Here is an 8878-nt window from a genome sequence, read left to right on the forward strand (position 1 = left end):
GAATTCAATTTGACCGCACATTCTAAGAGAAGGATTTTTTCAATGAAATTAGTTTGTGGCCCCAGTAAAGGGTGGCTCCTATGTAGAATTTGTTTCTACATATTGATGCCGATTGAGTGAGACTGTATTGGGTGTCATCAGTCATAATAAGACATATTATTATACATATAATATTATATAACAAAAAGGAATATCTTTGGTGTCACATCATCTCTGACTGTTTAGCGTTTTAGTGTTTAGGGATCAATTATTCATGTCGCGAGATGTAAAGAGTTTCAGTGTTCACGTTATTGTGGCATTCTTTTTTTAAAATGTTTGCCTTGAATGCCTAGAGGATGAATTCTGTGTTCTTACTTAAACAAAACAGTTTCAATGTGTTAAAAATAAGGAGACTGTAGGACCTGGACTCCCAAGGCTTTACTTAAAGGAGAACCCGGAACTGTGGCTTTAATAAGTGTGTTACTCAGCACAAAGTCAGTTTCGCAGTAGTGTCTTAACATGGTTGAAAGAGAGGGGTAATTATTTTAATGGCTTGAGATTTTTTATGCAATTATCATATAATAGACACTTTTATTCATTCATTCACATGCACTGCCTTTTTCCTTTTAGCTGTGAGTATAAAAATAAAGAGCCTGCTCTGAGGTAAACAGGATACAGTAATAGTAATACTAATAGGATAATAGTTGCTAGATGCAACTATTCAGACACTGAGTACAGAGATTAGGAAGCAGATAGGATTCAGTATCCTACACGGATTCCACACTGGCTCGGTTGTCTTTTTTGTCTTTGCTACAAAGTAAAAATAATTGGTGAAGTTGTCCTTTTGGGGTGGTAGAAAAATCTGATGCTCGGAAACAGCTATTAAATCTAGTTTTTCCAGCTCTGAGAAGGTAGAAAAAGAGATGGCCCAGCTAATGTTTATTATGTGGGAGGAGGACAGCGGGAGCGACGATACCAGTTAAGAAGACTGGTCATTCTTAAAGTGATTTCTCAAATACACAGAGTAAGATAAGAGAGTTAGCTTCTAGGGAAACAAATGAGTTTCAGCTCATCATTAAGCTGCAAAAGAGAGGGGCTGACCACAGTTCGGAGAATTGGAGTACTTTCCTAATGCAGCCCATTTCCACAGAAACTTGCCTGCATGCTGTCATCCAAGTCAGTTAAACCTTTGAATCAGAACACTGAAGTGCACGCAGTACATTATGTCAGTCTGTGTATTAAACAGAGGTCCTTCCTAACCAGGCAGCCTATAGAGCTCATTGAGAAACCCGAGGCAAGCAAGTTGTTCTTGGTGAAATGGAATGCACTTGAAAAAGTTTTGTTTCTCAAAACAAACGTGACGTGAACTGACTAAGATGTACATGTTTTGAAATACCTGTACTATAATAAACAGTGGCTGGCCGAGTATTAGGACAGAGAGTGACATTGATACAAAGCCAACGTGGTAGGTGTTGAGTTAGTTTTGTGTACGGAAACCCAATAATACTCACGCTGGCCGCCAGATGTCACAATTTTTCCACGTAGGGAGTATTCTAGTACTCTACTCCTGTCTTTTACTTGTCATTTCATTCAGTTTTTTCTTTGTATGAACTTTATTTATAGCCCAGATTCTTTTTTGATTACCGCAAAATTAAAATCTCTGACTTGACTTGAAATGCAAATCACATTAATTATTTGGAGGTCTACACAGAATATATTTACATATCATGTAAATGCCTAATACATAATTATATGATTAGTGCTTTGTGCCTGTGTCCATGCATTATTGTCTTTTTGAACATTATTATTTCAGTGATTGTGTGTGATTTTTTCATTAAGGTTCCACCCAGTTTATATGAAATGTAGTGTACAATACTGTATATGCTGTTTTTCTCTTTCTTCTTGCTAAACAATAATAGAAGTGGTTTTGGATAAGTAGTTCTTTTTCATGTTAATTTGACAAACTTGTTTAATTTTTAAATTATATTCAAACCAAATCAGTCTATATATTTTTTATTTGTAAGAAAAAAATGATTAATCAACAACCTCACATTTCTTTTGAACATGAAATAAATTTGACTTTTCAGAGAATTGTCAATATTGTTTATGTCAGCTTTTAACATCCAAAAAACAGAAAGACAAATGAGAGATTACATCATTAATGGTCATCAAAATCATCACAATGGAATTGGTGTTAAAGGCAGTAATAAAAGTCATAGTATAAAGCCCACTGTCCACAGGGGAACATGTGATTAAAAACAAATATACTGAACATCAAAAGAAACTTATCACCCTATTTTATACATGTGTTATAAACTGTACAGATATTGGATATTGATTAAATGGCATTCTAACTAATTGATCACTCAGGACAAACAGAGCATTCAAACAGTCTTAACTGTTGCATCAGCATTAAATTGTCTCATTAGTGCGAGAGTTGATTGGGCGCAGGTGAGGAGGTGACTTAACCTGTTGAATGTCAATACGGTTGAAAATCAAACAGAAAACACAGAAAACAACCAATGTGCCTGGTTTATTAAGAGAGACCGTCCATGCCATTGGTAAATCAGAGGCTGGACTAAGTGAAAGAACTGTCACCCAACTCTGGGGTGTTAACAGCCAGCAGATTCTAACATAGCAAGATGTCACAGACATCACAGACAGGTCAGGATACACGTGACCATGAGCCGCAACACCACAGCTAAAGGAGGTCCAAGTGTGCTGGTCTGGGCAGGTGTGTCTAGTTGCTACAGATCTCCCGTTGTAGCGATTGATGGCAACAACGACTGCATGGCACTACAATGATCAAGTCCTGGGACATCACCTGCTACCTTCCCTATATTACAATGTTCCAGCAGGGCAATCCATGTCCTCATCCTGCTCATGTAACAAGGGCTAACCTGTGAGATGAGAGTGTGGTAGTGATAGTTATGTTGTGGTTGACCTAGTGTCCAGACCTGAGCCCCATCGAACATGTGGGATGGACTGGGATGACACGTGGCATCTGGTGCTTAGAGACCTGTGAACAGGCATGTGCTTGTCTGGACTGAGTGGATTGGAACAGAATTTCACAAGACAGCTCTACATATCCGTCACAGATGGACTGTATTGCTTCTAATGATGGTTACAGGCTACTGGCCTGTAACGTCCACAGTTGACCTATTGATCTACCCTGTTAATGACAAACCAGCATCATGAATTTACCTGCTGTACAGTATGTAACAGCTGTCCAGTAAAACTTCAATGCACTTGCTGCAGAAAGGATTATTTTTTCTTTTCCTGAAAATAACTTCGTGATGTTTTTTGCTCAGTGTAGTATTTAAAAAACGGAAGTCGGCTTAGCACGCTGCCTTTGTGTTGAGTCAGAAAGTATAATTTAATCACACAAAGCCAACTCTATTACAGCTTCACAAAGGGGAGAGCGTAACGGGACTGTAATTGTTATTGAATCTATTGGTGCTAACTGATCATGCCCAGCGAAGTTATTTTTAATTGATCGTGTAAAGTCTCACATATTACATACATCTTGCTGTTCTGGAGCATTGAAAATGTGTGGGAGGTACGGAAATAGATAATATGTTTTTAAAAGCAGACGGCTCAAAGGAGTTGAAAATAGGAAGATCGGAAGTGATGTGAGAGGGACTGACCACGCAGATACAGACACAGCTCCAGTTTCCCTGTGCAACTGAGACATCAACAGAAAAGGAACACCAAGTGATGGCTGTTGTTGATATCCCTCTGTGACAGAACATGACATCCGTATTTTGTTGGGATCCCCTTCGGCAGTTGATATTGAGACCCAGTTCTTCTCATCAAGTTTTATAAGATAAGAGATAAGTTAGAGGTGTTGTTTCTCTTAACAGGAACATACCACTTAACGTGTATCCGTAGCCTTTTAAAAATATTTTATTCCTACAAATAGGCATTGTAGATGAGTCAGAAAACCAACTTTAAAAGGGTTGCAAAGAGGTTATTTGGTTCTATTTCTCTATAGACAGCCATAACCTGTGGTAAACCAAACTCCCTAAATATGAACTCCTTAATTATTGAGTGGACAATTTTTGCTAATCGAACCTGACCTGTATGTGTTTTAGGAGGTTGGATAAAATCAGACCACCCTGTGAAAATCCACGTGAATACACAGAAAACATACAGACTCCACACAGACAGGTGCCCCGAGATTAGATGACGCAGATCCAGCCAGCAAACTGTGAATCACAGCCCAGGCACCTGGCGATGGACATCCGTTGCCATTGACAAACAGGGGCCTCATCTGCCAGGCCTGAAACCTGCAAGAGGCAGGACGAGTTTACAGCTGTGGCCGAAACAGGCCCACGGGTTCCCTGTTGTCTGCGATATCTAGACACTTCTGCCTCGATGGTTGCGGTTACGTTGTGTGAGAGTATCCGATAGCCAGACATTTTCAGGCAACACAAGATTCTCTTTCCAGATATAACTTTCGGTACTTAAATCCAGTGTAGAGACTTCTCAGTTTAAACTGCTATAAAACCGGGCATGAACAAGGTGACGTGATTGCTGCGCACTACCCGCAGCCTAGGGTGAGTGCCGCCGCTTCGTCAATGACAGCCAGTTCAGTAACCAGCTTTACCCACTAGGTGGCGCCAAAAGCTAACCAACGGTGAAATTGAAAGACTAGGAAAGCGCGCTACTCCCAAGTCATCGTAGCAACGGGCTGTAATTTATGCAGCGGACACAGCAAAGTCCTGATTTTTAATGGCTCTCGTATAACAGGCACTGTTCTACTGTGCGCGTTTGTGTGTGAGTTTCTGATGAAGGGGGGCTGTGGAGCTGTTGTTCAGCAGTTGCTTCGTCTTGTCACACAACTTTGCCAAACGTATTTTATAGCATTTTGCGCCACATGGAGCAAAACAATTTGAAAGCTTATAATTTTAAGGCTGGCTTGCTTGTAATTAGCAATGCAATGGGTATATTTTCAAGGAAACCACAAAAAATATTTAAAATGTTATTAGTTGCCTTCTGTGTGGAAAAACAAAACACATTCCAGTTCTTTTGTCTTTTTTGAGGTGTAGTTGAAAAAGTCATTACACCCATTTCTGTTGTTGTCATTGCAACAGTCTTGTGTGTCTATGGTCATGATGGTTGAGACACTGTGAAGCTGTAGGTCATTTGTTTTGACTGGTTTAAAAGAACTGGTTTAAAAACTATTAGGTTTGTACTCTTTTCTGTGAAATTACCTTTTTACTAGTAATGTGTTTCAGATGACAATCCTCAGCCTTCTAAGTATACAAACTTGGTGGATGACTTGAAGCATTTTCTAAATTAACAGAAGAGTTTTGATCTTGCAATGTGAGTTTCACCATTTATTTGAACAAAGTACAATAAAAAAAACATTTGTGTCTCTTCTACCAAATATAAATGTATGTGCTTTGCAGTTTGAAATTCAGTAAGTGAGCAATTCAGTTCCAGATTGTTAAATACATACTATACAGTATAACTGCCCCACCCTTAGACCATTAGATATACTGTACTCTAGCAATTCAAAGGTTTGTGTCAGTGGATTCTAAGAACATGTGCTACTGGTTTCTTATGCCAATACTGAAGTATTTACAGAGCTGGGAAGGCTGTGGATTGAAGACAACAGTATCTTCATAGTAAAGGCCATGCCTCTGTTAGTGTTATTCAATGTAGCTCTGATGAGTAGCTTTAGGCCCAGGTTCTTATAATGATAGACCTCATAGTGGTAAACAACTCATATACTGTATAAGAGTATGCTGTAGAAGATGAAGCAACACTGTTTTGGCCATTTCTGACATTCATGCAAATCTATGGATTTACAGGTTAATACTGTTGACTAATGTCATTAATAGTTTTTGCGTCTTACAAAAACACTTAAATACTTCTATCAACTGATTGAAGTGCATATGCGCTCTAATATTTTCATGAAAAGAAGAAATTTACTTTAATGCAAGAAGAGCAGTTTGAGCAGAAACAAAGCAAATGAGGATGAGTCATCAGTCTTATAATTGGGTTCAAGGTAGATACAGCCACTTATCTGCACTGCCTAAATGAGCCTTTTCTTTCTTTAGCAACACAAGTGCACAATCCATTAATTTGATGAAGTTCAGTTTAAAGCTGCAGTGTCTAGCTAGTGTCTCTCTAACCACATGAAAATATTCTTCTTGGTGTGATTTCATGACGTTTTCCTGCAGATCATGCACTACAGTGCAGTGTTGACTTTATTTCCCTAGAATAATTGATCAATAAAAATTAAATATGTAGTCAAATGAAACAAAAACATTTCTCAAGAAATATATTTATCATATAAAAGACTGTAGAGTAAATAATCAGACCTTTTCCAAGACTGCGATTATTAAAGGAATGGATTATACAGGTACATATAGAATTAATTCAGCTATCGTTATCCAAAATGCATGTATGTTTCAATCAGATGTCAGGATTTTTTAAACTACTTCTTCACAAGTTTAAAACTGTGAAAAAAACAGATTAATTGATTTTGCAAATACACTGTATGTATTCCAGTTCTTATTCTTAATAAATAACTCTCCATCCTGGTCACACTTTTCAAGGTGCTGCTGTGCTATTATTTATTTGTAATAATTGCAGCACTACACTACTGTACATGTTTTGCAATTTTCCCAGAGTAGCCTTGATCCTCCAGCCTTCTCATGTTGTTGTTGCACCATCATGGGACTCAGACCAGCTTTGAAGTGAAAAAGAAGCACGTTAACAACAGACACAAGTGCAGTGCTTGAAGGAGTGTTAGCATGTTCCAACTAAAGCAGTAATATACTAATTAAAGCAGAGAGGGATGCGTATTCAAAACGCATTGTTGGGGTATTTTTAAAATTCACAGTAGATTGCAAATAGGTTGTTTTTTCATCATAGGCACACAGACAATTGTGAAATCAAAGGACTCATTACATTCACACATGATATCAGCATCTGCAAGATAGCGAGGAATCTGTATTTTGTTTAAATGTATTATACATTTTGCGACCGATGTATATAGAGAGGAACTGACCAAGTGAACTTCTTGGTGTCTGCAGACAGCAGGTGACATTTTCCAGACTCAAAAACAATGCTTTTTTGTGACATTGTTCGGCAAAAAGGGTTTTGTCTTATTGTTATTCAGCTGAATTAATTATTGAGCGTCTAAGCATGAGTAACATGTAGACTCAACATGGGAACATCCATGGATTTCTTGTTGTTTCCAGTGCTTCAGGGACGTACTGTAGGATATACAGTAGATTGATAAGAACTGAATCCTGTGGGACACCATGTGACATGCTTCTCTATCGTCCTGCCAAGGAGACTGGTTGTACACCCCTTGACAAAGAGGCAACACTGATATGTGTGTTGTAAGGCAGATCCATGTACAGTATTTGTCAAGATGATCTAAGGGAATTGCATGGTCAGGTGTCAAAAGTATTAGTTAGATCTTCAAGAAAAACAAGTGAGGGTGCATCAGATCACCATTAAGAATCAGATTGTTCACAATGCTCAGGGTGAAACAAAGAGTTACTATAAACAGTAGTAAAATGCCTCACTTTAGGACACAGGGCAATGAGTCTGTCTTGTGAAGCTGGTTGATAACGCAGTACAGATCCTTATCCATAAAGTAAACCAAAATGAAATCAGTAGGCCACGAATCATGCAATCATGTTGAGGGATTTGATTTCTTTTTGTAGATTGCACGCACTGTTAAAGGAGACCAAAGTAGCAGAGCACCGGTAGTTCAGGGCATGACAGAACAGATGCTGAAGAAAGAGAAACTGAGGATGGTGCATAATGAATCGAAAGGAATGTAAGAACACAAGCAGAACGTGGGTTAGCTCAGTTAATGGATGTCCTCACCACTCACAAGAGTAAAGATCTGGACAAAACCTATGAAAAACACATTGACATAACTATAGTTGGTTCTGATGACAAGATAACTGCTGTTTACAAGCTGCGGTTTCTATCTTGCCGTTTCTGTTGCAGAGTTTTTTTTGTGAAAAAGAACCTCAGTTCCTCTTAGGTTTGTAAAATGAATTATCTTAATTTCATTTGAACTAAATACAGCAGCAAATTACCATCAAATCTATAGGACAGATGTGATACAGGTATTAATGTCAGCACCAGCAGTGAGAGCAACAAGATAGGAAAGAGGCTGCATGCTGTTCGGCAAGGAAACTGAAGCCACGGTGGGGTGATACAGGTAACAGGTCAGAATGTATCCTGACACTTAGGGCAGAAATAGAGAATAGTGGTACTTTTCTATCCCAGTAGAGAGCAGACAGTTCCTTGTTGTTGCCTTAATATCACATTTTGTCCCATGGTTCCCTCACAAAGGGAAATGCTTTGTAATGAAACTCTCAGTAGGTTCTTATAGTTATTGGACATTGGTTCTTTTCTGTGAGGTCCATACTCTGGGTTTTACGTACATCCCTTGACCTACAAAGCGCTAAAACTTTTCTTTGTGCTGTCAGGGGGGAAAAAAAACATGTTTCGGTATTGTAGTGAAGGAAATGAAATTTCCGAGAGTGGCTGCCTTGTGTCCTTGGTGTGCATTTGGCGAATCAATCCTCCCTTTCTTCCGTTTCCCGGGAAAGGTTGAGTGGTTCACAATTCTCGAATGAATGAACATGTTGTGGAGGGAACAAGCAGCCACAAACTTCAGGATTTTTAAAAGGCAGTGAGTTTGCCCTGGGTAAAATGTGATCTTTGAAATTTACAGCAGTGGCTGTAATGAATGAATGACATAATGCTTGCTCCCTGAAACAAAACTCCGATCATGACACTGTAATGTACAGCTGATTCAACTCAATGGACAATGGGACGTTGAGATCATTGAAGGAGAAAGGAAAACTTATTTCCAAGTCAGATTTTTATGGTGTTCCAAAAGGGACCGTCATAT

The sequence above is a fragment of the Lepisosteus platostomus genome, chromosome 6 (assembly GCF_059453375.1).
Source record: "Lepisosteus platostomus isolate fLepPlt1 chromosome 6, fLepPlt1.hap1, whole genome shotgun sequence".
NCBI lineage: Eukaryota > Metazoa > Chordata > Actinopteri > Semionotiformes > Lepisosteidae > Lepisosteus > Lepisosteus platostomus.